Source organism: Notamacropus eugenii, chromosome 6 (genome assembly GCF_028372415.1).
Source record: "Notamacropus eugenii isolate mMacEug1 chromosome 6, mMacEug1.pri_v2, whole genome shotgun sequence".
NCBI classification, from domain to species: domain Eukaryota; kingdom Metazoa; phylum Chordata; class Mammalia; order Diprotodontia; family Macropodidae; genus Notamacropus; species Notamacropus eugenii.
In genome coordinates, this window is record NC_092877.1 from 48417994 (window position 1) to 48432174 (window position 14181).

Sequence of the window (14181 nt, forward strand, 5' to 3'; positions counted from 1 at the left end):
GTTCTAGGAAGCTACACCTTAATCCTACCCCACCCACAATGGTTTTCTCTCTCCCCTTTCAAATGACCTTGTATCATCTTACCTGTGTACAAGTTATGATCCTTACTTCTGTGCTCCTCCAATTCCCACCCCCCCACCCCCCCCGGCACAGAATATAAACTTCCTGAGGTACATTGCTACCTTTCATATGTGTTTAATGTTTCTGATTAAAGCTGGCCTGTCCTTTGTTCTGACCTTACTTACATCTCCATCATGATCTGTAGGTAAAATGATGACCCCCTTCAGTTAAGTTACACCTCGTGCTTAGCTGAATGCCTGTCACATAACAGGGGCTATTTAAATAACTGCTTACTGACTCTTGATTGACTGATCACCCCTTCTTCTAATCTTCTACTAACTTTAAAGCACAGGTTCTCAATAGCCCTAAGGAGATTCTACTTAATAAAGCTTCCAGTTGAAATCCATTTTAGTCTCAGAAGAACCAAAATTGCATCCACTCAAAGAGCAAGTAAAAGACACTTGGTAGGTGTAAACTCGCTACAAGAAATGAACAAGCATGACTTATGTGCAGTAAGGGGCACAAATATAGAATATCAATGAAATGTCAATTGGAAAATGATGAAGTTGGATAATATAGAAAGCCTGGGATAACAAATGAGCAGCCTCTGTATTGTACTAGTAGCCATTATATATAAATAAGCTGCACACACATGCACATTCGCACATATAGGAATGTCTTAGAAGGTTGACTTGGATGAACTGAGTAGATTCCCCTATGGAAAGTTTATAAGACATAAAACCACACAGAATGAAAAGACATGAATATGTTGTTATCTGCACTAATAGAGATCCTACATTGAAGAAGTCCTTAAGAAGGTGGATAATATAATATATTTGAGATAAGACTTCTATCAAAAACTGGCAAAAATAAATTTGCTGCTTTAAGCAGCAAACCCTCGGAAACCCTGGCTCTCCAGAATTACTTATTCCACAAAGGTTGGCACAGTGAGTTGGCTCAAACATGAGCCATTGTTCACCTTGAAAACTCCTTTGAAAAATATCAAGTATGATACAAAGATGTTATTAATATTCTGTAAAAGAACAAAAAAGTACTCTTAATCTAACATATAAGCAGCACTTAGTGTATAGGATCTTGTACTGCTACTGATTTGTTTGTAAGTCTGTCTATCCATCCAATTAGTTCAATATCTAGTGACTAACTTGGGAGGCAACTGTTAGACTGGTTTAGTACCCAAAGGTTTGCATAGCCTGCCTATGATGGCAGATTGTGTTAAAACTGCATCTGGTTCTGACTCCTCTGATCACCTCTTCCCTCTTCTACTCAATACAGTTAAATTTGTGAGAAGCTTCTATAAAATATCAATAGCAGGAAATAAGATTGCAAAGGGAATCCTGAAGTCACATTCAGACTGTTCCAAGAAGCAAAGGAACTAAATCAGCAAATTATAACCTACTCACTAAAAATCACATCCTGAGATTGTGTGCTCAATCAGGAGAGACCACCTAAGCCTTACTTTTTTTTGGGTGTGAGGCAACTGGAGTTAAGTGACTTGGCCAGGGTCACACAACGAGTAAGTGTCAAGAGTCTAGTCTGAGCCTGGATTTGAACTCAAGTCTTCTGGTCCTGTGGTATGTAAGCCTCAGATAAACTCTAGACATTCACAGTATGGCTAAGCAGAGCATCAAATATTGCTAATAATTTTGAAATGATGTAGAGTTAGCCCTGATCCAAAGTGGCACAGATAAAAGTTAGTCTGTCCTCCACCAAAACCCCGTACAACGAGACCCCAGATTCCTGTTGTCCATCCCTCCACACCCAGCACTCTTCCAGCTGGGTCCATGCTAATTCATGTGCCTTCCCCCACTCCATTCTCTTTCCTTCCTGCCATCTTCCCCCATTCAGTCCCTATCCCCATGCTGACCGCCTTTCTATCCCCTTTTGTGCCGTTTGTCTCTGGATTTTCTGTACCGTTTGCTCCTGGCACCCTCTGTGTCTTATTAAAGTGTGACTGAAGAATTACTCCTCTTTGCCATCAGGGTCTTTCCAGAGAGTACCCAAAGAACCTGTCCCCATTTCATAATTCCATAAATTAATTAGCAATTCACAGATGGGCATCTCTGGTCAAGAAACCTCTGATTCAAAAAAAAAAAACAAAACAAACCACTTACTTGTACAGACACCAATCTGCTCTGAAATTTAAGAAAGTTTTACTGTGCCCTATGGAACCACAAAAGCAAAACCTCGACTAGAGAGATTCTGTACACCTGACCACCCAATAGACAAAATACATTTGCAAAGTTTCTGCTTGCTTGGCAATATTCCTGAACAGGCAATCTTACATCAAAATAAATTTTGCCAAAAACTTAAAGGAGGTGTTCTTAGCCTTTTACATGTCATGGACACCTTTGGCATCTGGTAAAGCTTGTGGCCCCTTCTTAGAATAATAATTGTAAGTGAATAAAATAAAATATGTTAGATTACAGAGGAAACAAAATATACTAAAATAGAGTTATAAAAATAGGTATATATATATTTTTAAGTGCTTGGACCCAAGAGTAAAAACCTCTGCCTTACATGCCGAAGGACTATCACACAAGTAGGACCATGACCAACCAAAAGACTAAAAAGTTTTAAGAGTAAAGATAAGGAAGTTAGGAGGAGAAACAGCATCTTATCTTCTCATAAATTAAAATGCTGGAGATGCTGGTCAAGATTCACCTCACCAACTACCTTCTATTTAACTGCTTTGAATTGTTTTTTATTATCCTGATATTTATTCTCTATGCACTTACTTACATTTGTATTTATTGTCTCCATTGAGAAAATGTAAGCTTCCTGAGAGTAAGGATAGATTCATTCTTCATATTTGCATCCCTAGCACCTGGCATAGGGGCCTGGGACACAGCAGGTGTCTGGCACAAAGATGGGCAGTTAGGTGTGTGCTTCTTCTCTCTGTAGGGACACCAGAATGGTCAAGTTCCTAAATGCACAAATCACATGATCTGAGGGAATTGAAGTGGCCATATGGTTAAGCCAAAGGCAGCTAAATGTCACCCTTAACAGGACTGTCCAGTTGTGAAATATGCATTTTTATGAGTATCACTGAATAAAAGTGGAAGCAAGGACATGTGTGTGCGTGTTTTGCTACAGAACAGATCTTGAAGAGGGGAAGAACTAGCCATCCTCCTTGTCACTAGCCATGGCAAAGACTGACACACTGCTTATCTGACATCTAGGTACTGCGGGCCTAGATTTGCCCCACAAATGGCCTGCAAGCCCTTTAACGGCAAGATCTCTGTGCACACATCAACCATAGCAAAGTATCCTTCACATAGCAAAGGAGTGGTGAATATTTACTGAGGATAATAATTAGTAGAATAACACCTGGCACCCACCCTGGAGGCAGGAGGACCTATATTCAAATCCAGCCTGAGACACTTACTAGCTGTGTAACCCTAGGTAAGTTACTTAACACCAATTGCCTTTGAAAACAAAAACAAACAAAAAAGTAGGGGATAAGAATGCTTCCTATAAAAGTATTTATTTGTAAAATTTTAAATTGTGTACAGAAACTTCTATCTTAAGACTGAACACTAGAACCAAAGTTCACAAAGTGACTAAATTCTAATTTAGCTAAAATAAGGGGATTTCAATAATAATTCATTTTCTTTATCTCTACAGGTCTATTCTCTGTGGAGAAACCCAACTTCCAAGTCCAGTGACATTCCAGATTAGCCTGAGAGTTGAAGAAATTGAAACCTGGGTGTGACATTATCCAAAGCCCTAGAATCTGCTAGAGTAATTTAGTGCAGTAGTGGAAGGCTGACCTATTACATACAGGGAGAATCTCTTGGAACAATATTCCTTGGTTAGGATCATGTAAAAAGGAAGCACTTCTGGCAAGGATGCCATTTCCACTGACCTAGCACCTACCTAACAAGTGTTATGTGCAGAACTGCTGTAGTATTATGTATGTAGACATGTTATCTTCTTCATTAGAATATAAAGTCTTTTAGGGCAGGGGACTGCTTTTGCTTCTTCCCCCGAAAAGTACAAGGTCTGGTATATAATACATGTAGATGTTTAACAAATGTTTGCTGATTTACCTATATACTGAGAAAAAAGTGATCAATTATGTCATGGTCAGAAAAAAAGACTAAACAGGATGAGAGAAAACCATGAAACTGAACAGTGAAGAGATTATCATTAACCCTGGAGAAAACAATTTCATTCAAGTAGATGGATCTGAAGGTAGCCCCTGAAAAATGAGTAGCAAGTGAGAAGTGCATTACATGACTTGCCCAAGTACCCCTCCTATGCCCAGGGTTCCACTGACAGCCTAGGGCACAGCTGGATATAGAAGCAAGAGTTCTTAATCCAGGCCATAACTGTTACATAAACCTGTACAAAACACAAATCACTGGATGAAACAGTCAAGTTGTTAAACATTTACTTGCAAGAGCCATATGAGTGCCAATGTATACTAACTATCCAGAAGTCTGTCACAAAGTCCTACCAGGTAGACACCTTTATGCTCTGAAGGTTAGAATGGCCTGCTTAATATTAATTGGATGCTTTCAGAGAAACCTTGAAACAGTATGAATCACACCTATGCAGTGTCAGATAAATTAATGGCAACAACACAGCGAAGGACTATGCAAAATGTTTTAATGCTATAAAATTGGGTAAAAAAAAAAAAGGCAAGGCTCTGGGGGAATGAAAGCTCTCCCAAACTCTGGTAGCAGCCCAGGACATTTCCATGTTTGCCAAGTGCTATCATTTAAAAATGGTCATTTACTGATGATGGGCTAAGAAAAAACAAATTCTCTGAAAGAACTATTTCAAAGTCTAAGCTCCATGTGAAATATCAGACTGTACTAGGCCAACCTACATTAGAGACTCTTATTCTCAGTGAAGTGATTAAGACTGATGAAAGGGCCCTCTTGAAAGACTTTAGGTATCCATTCAGCTTGGAGTAGTTGATCTTTAAATCCCATGATCTCATGTTGCTATGACACAGTACAATACAATACCAAGTGCCTATTGGGTTAAGCACTATGCTTAGGACTAGGGAGGACACAAAGTTTGACATCTAGAGGGTCCCAGTCCTTAAGCTTAGTCTAGTCAGGGGATAAGACACCAACAAGCCTAGCCATAATAAAATTTAACATTTTTCAGCATTTCAGGGCTTGCAAAACATTGTACCTATTGTAGTTATTTGACTGTCACAATTCTTGTGAGGCATGAACTAGATATTAATCCTTTTTTTATTGATGAGGAAAGAGCAGTTGGGAAAAATTAAAGTGATTTACATTGGGGTACAGAGCTAGTACATTGTGAAGGCTGGATTCAGTCAGTAAACATTTATTAAGCACTTACTGAGACACAAATGTAAGCACAGAGAATAGGAATACGAGCAAATGAACAATTCTTGCACAAGGAGCTTACATTCCAAGCAGGGATGACAACACATAAAAGGAGTAAAAAGTGAATGGGGGGAGAAAGTGCCTTCAGGGGCATGGTGCAGATCTTTTTGAGACACTAGATATTTGTAACCTTAGCAATGGTATCTCTAAAACAAAGTTTTCTACAATTAACACTCTATCAATAATCCTAACTGACAGCAGATACAAGAATTAAACGTTTATTATAGCATTTTCAGTTCGTGAATAACAATTCACATTTCCAAACGTTACCTAAGCTGATTCTTTCTTTCCAATTTTTGATTTATTAAAATTTTAGTTCTAGAACAACTAGTTCTAGAAGAAATGCCTAAGAAACAAGATGCCAAGGCCTAGTTACAATGTTACAGGCACTGGATCCTTTTAATACATGATCCCTTTTCTTAGAAAACAAACCAGAATGCCCATAAACACTAGAGGCCTAGATTACAAAGCAGTCAGAGAGCAGAGCTCCAAGGGACTCTGCAAGGGGTACTTCCTGAGATGGTTAAGTTCACAGGTGCAATGGGAATCTTTAAGCAGAAGCTGGACCTCATTGAGGACTCTATGAAATAATGTCAAGGTTCCAAAAGCTTTTTTGCCCCCTAAGAATCCTTAAGAGTAGTACTTTGGAGATTTCTATCCCTAAATTCTAAGGGGACCCCCCGCCTCTTCAGGGGGAAAGTCCCTAAAAGGAGCTCCAAAGTTACTTTGATATAGCAGTCTCTACTTATGAGTTAGTAAACTGGGAAAATAATATGTTTAATACAGGATAAAATGCAGAACTATTATAAAGTGCCCTAATCAATCTTTTAAACTCAAACTGCATCATAGCAAAACAGCATCTAGGCAGGTGGGTGGTGCAGCAGATAGTGCGTTGGGCCTGGAGTTAGGAAGACTCATCTTCCTGAGTTCAAGTCTGACCTCAGACATTGACTACCTTGTGATTCTGGACAAATCACTTCACCCTGTTTGCCTCAGTTTCCTCAACTGTAAAATGGGCTGGAGAAGGAAATAGCAAACCAGTCCAGTATCTCTGCCAAGAAAACTACAAATGGGGTCATGAAGAGTCAGACATGGCTGAAACAACTGAAAAACAAAACATCACCTACTATGATAGGCAAGATCTAGGAGCTTCTGTTCATAGGAAACATTCAAATTCAGAATAACCAACAGTTTTGGTTTTTTAATACATAGACAACTATGAATAAAATGTGTGATCTTCAGCCAGACATCTAACGTACAGAGTAAAACCAAGACTGCTTAGAGGAGAGGGTTAGCCATACTTGTGTTGCAGATTTAATTGGCTTTGTGCCTAAAATAGTACCCCCTCTTTTACCCCAATAGGACAGACCTTTAGAGCTCAATAATAGTGCCACAGGCCCTGGAAGGAGAGGGTATCTTTTTCCATTTTGTACCTGCCAAAGATATTTTGAGAATGTGAGGCCCTGCCAATTCATTGTGTCATTTTTCATAAATTATGTTTTTGCTTAATTTTGTTTAAAAAGAGCAATTAAGAAAGATTTGTATGCTCACTTATTATTTTGATCTTAAAGACTGATTCTGAAGTGGAGTCATCAACTAAGATCCTCTTTTGCCTTGCACCGAGCATACAATGAGAATCCATTTCTCTAGCAGCCTATCTGGACTTTGTCCAAGAACAGCAATCTCTTATGGGTGGCACTCATTTATTTCTCCTTATCAAAAAGCTAAGGTCAAATAAACCTGAAGGAGGCCACAGAAACATCTTTTAATTTCATAACATGTATGTTTTCAGAATACAGGCAAAATATGGTGAAACTGGAAACCAAAGTGTAATACTTAGTATGAAATTATTCCCTTAAAGATCTTTTAAAGGACTAGTAAAATAGCAGGGTGTTATTCATTATCTACCACATAAAACCAAGTGCCACAGTCCTGCCTCAAGCAGAAAAAGAAAGATCTTCAACAACCCTTGGGTTTTTGTTTGTTTGGGGGGAAGGGAAGATGGTAAAGCACATCTTAAGATTCTCAGTGCAACTGTTGAGGTGTCAGGAGATTAAATAACAAAACTGACTTTTGCATTTACTCAACTTCTGGAGTTGATCAACCAAGCTATGAGGTAGTTACTTACTACCTCTCTTTAGGCCTCAGTTTTCTCTTTGGAAAAATGGATATAATACTCAAACTAGTGTTAGGGGAGAAGTATGGAAAGACCTTTGTAGCCAAAGTGCAACATAAATGTTTATTATTATTACAATGTGTCCCCTCAATAAATGGGAATCACAGGCCAAACTTTGCTCTCCAGCATCGTACCTTCCAAATATGAACCCATGCAAAATCGATTTCCTTGCTTGGTGTAAAGAACTACTCTAGTTCTTTATTGTCATAATTCAAAGACAAATCTCACCAGTCACCATTAGCAATCTGTCAGGCTCAGTCATTAAAATAGTGACAACAATAGTAACAAAATCCTAGTATCACAAAAGGCACAAATTTCCTTAAAATCTCTCCTAGAGCTCCTGGAAGGTAACCTTTAACTCAGTGGCAAAATCTGGAATGAAGTGGATTTTTCAAAGCTATTCATTGTGAAAGTAGAAAACAGGATGTATAAAAATGACTTAGCTCATGGTGCTTGGGCCAGAAATAACAAACTGGCAGCCAAGGAAAACAGGGAGTTTAAGGAGAAAACTGGGTTTGAGATACCATGTTACATTTAATTACAACTTAATAAAATTACTGGTTGCAAGAATGAAGTTCTAGAGAAGTTTTTTCTCAAACAATGCTACTACTAAATGTGTGACCTTGGGTAAGTCACTTAATTTCTCTGGGCCTCAGTTTCCTCATATGCACAATGAAGAAGTTGGACAAGGCAACTTCCAATATTCCTTCCAAATGTAATCCTATGGTCCCGCAGAAATATCAGTGGTGGCTAGAATACAGCTGAGCCTTGGAGCACTGCAGCCAACAGAAGGGGAAACACTGCTTTGACCAACTTCTTAGCTCTTGGCCACACACCAAGATAGAGATACACTACAGAAGTACTAACTAATCTAAGTAAATCTCAGTCTCCCCCCCACCTCCCATATGTTCTATATACAAAGCATTAACTGGAAAACTGCCTCAACATTGCTGTATTTGACGGAACTCGCATGCAAATAATACTCTTTAACTGTCTTGAATAGAAGAAAATCATTTTGTTGTATTCCTAGGGCACCAGCAAAATACAGTACTAAATATAGATGCTACACACTATAAAGTGTGCAGGCTGGTTTTTTGTGGCTCTAAGGCCAATTTCAGAGAGTGAGCCTTGGCAGCCTTGCTGATATTTGCATACAATGGTGTTTTAAGGGGAGCGCGTTGAAGAATACTCCTTCAGGTATACGGATGACAGGCTATTAAAAATAAATTTTAAAAAATTAGTCTTGTAATTCAAAGTTCCACCTGATGAATTCTTCCTTATATAACTGAGGCAATAATATCATTATGTAGTAGCTTTAATACAATGAGCTCAAAAATTTCCATGTGGCCTTTTCTGGCCCTCAGTAAGCCTGCCTACAGGCCACACAAGCAAATGTGGGGCTTTCACTTCAAAGGTGTAGCTCTTCTCCGCTGCAAAGCCAAGCTCTCCTAGCACTAGAAAGTCTTGAGGGAAGTACAGTTTACAAGAAAGGATTGCACTAACCCTAAACACCCGCTAAAAGCAGATCATAAAATGACTATCTTAAGGGATCTAAGGACTTGGCTAACCCAGGTGCTGGGTTTCTATTCAAGTAATCAAAGCTATCTTCAGTGTTCCTGTAACTGCACCACAACCATCTTCTCCCACCACTCGCTTCCTCCCAAGAATAAGGAAAATCTGGACAATACTAAAGGAACAACCAGATGTCATCAAACTTAAGCTGAATTCATCTCAAGCTCAGAACACCAGGCTCTATAAGTGCTCAATAAATGTTTGCAGGATATTGAGTCATCATTTAGAAATTAAATGCAGGGAATATCAACTCATTATTGTTTTCACTAGGGAAAGGGTCAATGATCCTATATAGTATCACAGAATGTGAGGGCTGGAAGGGACCTTATTAGAGTCTGTCTAGTTCAACCAAAATGCTCTCCAGAAGTTAGGAGACTTTTCCAAGGTCATACAGTCAAGTAATGACAATGGAGAATAGGTGTAATGAAGAGGTTTTTTTTTTATATAACCTGAGAAGACTGAGGGAAAGAGAAAACAAACCCTGAAATGTACAGTTTTCATAATGTAAGACAATTAAAACACGCATCTTTAAAATCATCAAAATGCTTGCATATATACTATCTCATCTAATCTTCAGAAGGACCCTATGAGGGAGAGAGGGGAGGGATTCTAAATCCCATTTTAAAGATAACCAAACGAGGAAAAGAAGTGACCTGCCTCAATTTCTAGGGAGAGGATGTTGCAGCAAAGCAAGGTCTCTTTTCTGTCCTGTGCACAATTGCTCCAACGTCAATTCAGATTTCTTTCTCCTAGCACAAATGCAGAATAAACGAATGTAATCACTTGCAAAAGTCTTATTTTAAAAAGCACAACTTTACTTTCAACAATCTCTTTTCTCTTTCTCCAGACATTAAAGTAAAGCCACCTTTCCAGGCAGTTATTCAGGGTTGAAGCTCAGTGGAACAAAGAACCTTAATTTACATTTCCACTAAGCATGACATAAAAGGAAAAATGCAGCTTCCTATTATACATGCACAAAATACACAATATCTTTAAGAAGTCTAGAAAATAAAAATTTAGCTGTCTTATACATTAATAATACATAAGATCATAACTTCAGAGCTGGATGGGACCTTAGAGATTATCCAAGTACATTTAACAACCCTAATTCCCTCATTTTTCAGATGAGGAAACTGAAGCCCACCAAGGTTAAGACACTTGTCTAAGATGACACAGTAAGTAGCAGAGCTGGGATGCAATCCAGGTAACTCTCAATCCAAACCCAGCACTCTCCATCACACCGCAATGAGCTCTGACAAGTCTGAAAGATTCCCTCTCCCAAACCTGTAGGCCGCCAGTCAATAAGCACTCGTTACAGCCCCTCTACTTTGGGAGCTCTCAAGGAGCTCACAATCTAATGGGGGAGATAGCACTCAAATCCGTACAAACAAGCTGTAATACAGGATAAAGAGGAAGTAATCTGCAGAGGAAAGGGTTAGGAAAAGGCTTCCTGTAGAAGGTGGAATATTAGTTGGGATTTAAAGGAAGCCAGGAGGCAGATGAGGAACAGCTAGTGAGAAGACCCAGAGCCCAGAGGAATGAGTGTGTCTGAGGAGCAGCGAGGAGGGCAGCATCACTGAGTTACAGAGGCCACAGGCTGGAGGTGAGATGAAAGAAGGCTGGGAGGGTGTGGGTGGGGCGTGGGGTGGGAGGAGTGCTCTTGCCTTCCACATCACTTGGGTCTGTAGCCACTCTCCTAACTCCCAGGGCCTGACATTCTTTAATAAAGGAGTTCTTGCTTAAGTCAAGAGAAGAAACCAGGATTCCTTCCCTGACTACAGAAGCCAAGGAAGCTCTAAACTCTTTTTCTAGAGAAAACATTTTCACATAGAAAGAAACCCCATTTAGCAGAGACAATTACACAAGAGTCTGGTCCAGACACGTCACGTTTACCTTGGGCAAACTAAACTGACTAAACCAGTTTCTATCTCCCAAAAGCTCCTGGAGTGTAAGAATCTGCTCCAGTATGATGCAATAAACCACAAACCGGAAGAATTCATGAGATTAAACACATCTGCTGCTTCTCAGAAAGTGCCCAATAGGTTGGTGCAATAGCCTTTGCCACTTCAGCTCATGACTGAGCCTGGCCTATAGATAGCAAGCGAAACCAGGGGAAAGAAAGAAGGAGAGTCTAGAAGTTAAAAAAGAAAAGCCAGTAAAGATCTGAAATAGCATTTACTTAGTTATGTGCATCTCAAAGTTGGCACATCCCAAATAAAATCCACAGATACCACCATTCCTTCAGGCACCTGGCTTCACAACTTTACAATTATCATTGCCTCTTTCCTCTCCCTTAAGCCTTACATTCTATCACTTCTCAAGTCTATGTGGTATCTACCTCATCAAAGCCTTGCCATTTGCCCCGTGGATGACTAAACTAGTCGCCTAATTGGTTTCCCTGTGTTGGGCTTCTCTTCTACCTAATACTTTCAAACAGCTGCCAAAATAACTTTTCTGAAGTACAAGTCCGACCATGTCGTTTCTTTGCTCAAAAATCTCGAGAGGTGCCAAAATGTCCATAGGATAACATACAAAATTCCTTAGAGTGGAACAGACAGCCCTCTCCTGTCTAACTCACACCCATCTTCTTAGCCTCATTTCGTACTACTTCCTTTCATGAATTTTATAATCCAGGCCAACTCAATTAGCAGACATTCCCAGAACCTGATGCACCATCTTCTGTCTCCTTGCATTTACACACCAGCTCCCATGCCTGGCACACCCTGCCCTCTTTATTTCTGCCTTGCAGACTCTTCTCTGCTCTCTTTGACACTGCTGACAACTCCTGAAGAGAAAGAACATTACTACAGGAACCAGATTAACACCAGGAATCCAACTAAGGGAGGAAAAGAGGGGAGATGGCTCAGCTAGAGTTGATAGACACTATCAATTCATAAAGAGGGGGCAAGGCCTGATGAAAGAACACTGACTTTTAAGTCAGAAAACCAAATTCTAATCCCAGATGACTGGAGACAGGCTACTTAATCTGTATAAGCTCTCAATTCTGTTATCTGGAAAATGGGAATAATAATTCTCTCAGATCATCCACTCCATAGAGTATACAAATGAATTAGTAATATTAATAACACCACTCCTGCCCCCAGTCACTATGATTAAGTTCTAGAACATACCTTCTCTAAATCCATGTTCATGAATATACATTTCAACCCTTCTGAGATCTTTTCTTCCAACTGTTTTTCCCATCAAGGCTGCCAAAGGTGTTCATATTAACTTCATTTCTTTTATATAAGACTCAGGATTTGATTTGGAGGCCTCTAAAGAGAACACTTACACCTTTGATTGAAAGGTCTTTTATGGGATAAAATCCATCTCAGAGGGACAGAAAATTTTTCAGCATTTTATTTTCCTTTCAGAACAGTAGTACGGTTCAAGTTCTAGATCTCTTTGCACTCCTTGAAGATGCCATTTCCCTACTAGGTTTCTACCACTTGCTATGTATTGTACTGATGCTGATTGGGCCAAGGACTGTTTAGTGTTTGTTCTGGCTATTGCTAAGGCTTGGGATGGACCAGGGGTTTATAATTGTGTGTGTGTGTGTGTGTACGTGTGCGCCATGCATACCCTTAGAAATCTTAAAAACTTATATACCCAGTCTCAAAATAATTTTAAAAAACCTAATATTTAAAGAAATGCTGAATTTTAATTAGGAGTTAGTGAAGCTAAAGCTGTATTTTTCTCATCCATCTTCTTGATCTCTGAAAACTCTCCATGGATCCCAGGTTAACTATCTCTGGTATAGACCCTTTAATTCATTCATTTATTAAGGTTTTATTAAGAACCTAGTGTGTATGTGTTGGGCACTGTCTTGTATACAAAGATAAACTTATCAGTCCACTGTCTTCAAGAAACTTACAATCTGGAGGCAAATAAGAGAATACACAGAAAAATAAGTTATACATACAAAGTAAATCAAAGTAATAATGGGAGCGCAGGTACTAACAACTAGATGATCAGAAGAGGTATGGTAGTTATATGTAAGTTGAGCCTTGAAGGAAGTTAAGGTTTCTAAGAAGCAGAAGTGAGGAAAAAAATGAATTTTAGCCATGGGCTATAAACTCTGTGAGGAATAGCAAGTGGGCTGTATTCCCAGGGCCAAAGACAATGGACTGCACACAGTAGGCCCTTAACAAATACCAAAATGAATTCAATATGGAAAGTAGCATGGCACAGAAGAAAGAGGATGAGATCTGGCAGCAGAAGACCTTAGTTTGACTCCTTCTGCCACTGAGTGTATGATCTTGGGCAAGTCCCTTACTGGGGCACAGTTTCCTTATCTGTAAAATTAAGGGGTTGGACTAATTAACCTCTGTAAGTTCCCTCCCAGCTCAAAAATCTATGATCCTTTGAACTGAAGGGCAACGAGGTTAAATTATTGTGAAAATATGGTTACACTGGGTAAAAATTACACCAAAGTATTTTAAAATAATCCACTAATTATTCAAATTGCACTCAAAATAAATTTTGATGCAAAATAAAATCTCAGTTTCACTATGCACTAGGTATTCTGAGTGATTAAAATGGAATTTAATTTTTCAATAATCACACTTGAATAACTGAACCCCAAACTGGGCCATCCATCCATTTCATATTTTATACCATATACTCTCCTACTGCTAACAACCTTAACAAAATGTAACTGTTTATGTACTGTAGCTACAGTCTGTTGATCCTCCAGAAGAGGGACCTTTACAAGCTGCTTTAAAAATACCAATTCAAATAACTCAACAGGAAGGATCTAAGGAAATGAGTATTAAAGGCCTTGAATCCCTTCAGATCACAGCAGAAGGAAGACACTAAGAAGAAGCCCTGTGTAGTTTTTTAGAAGAGAGCCTACAATTTATCTTACTGTATAAGATTTTATGAATGTAATTTTCTAATCTCAGTGGTGTACTATTTACTCCGCTAGACTTTTCTGGCTTCACAAAGTTCAATCTGTCATGTTAGGAAGAGAGGTAAGGTCAAGG

The 14181-nt window shown here is 39.1% G+C and overlaps 1 protein-coding gene across 22 annotated transcripts in view; it reads right to left on the reverse strand.

The window, feature by feature from the left end:
* Positions 1-14181, reverse strand: part of CTBP1 (C-terminal binding protein 1) — a 456292-nt gene that overhangs the window by 62690 nt on the left and 379421 nt on the right. The window contains exon 1 of one of the 22 annotated variants that reach the window (XM_072619943.1): positions 2819-2974. The exons of the other annotated variants lie outside the window; for them this stretch is intronic. The gene's annotated coding sequence lies outside the window, so the exon portion shown is untranslated. Of the gene's footprint in view, positions 1-2818; positions 2975-14181 lie in introns of those variants that run through there. 22 annotated transcript variants of the gene reach the window in all.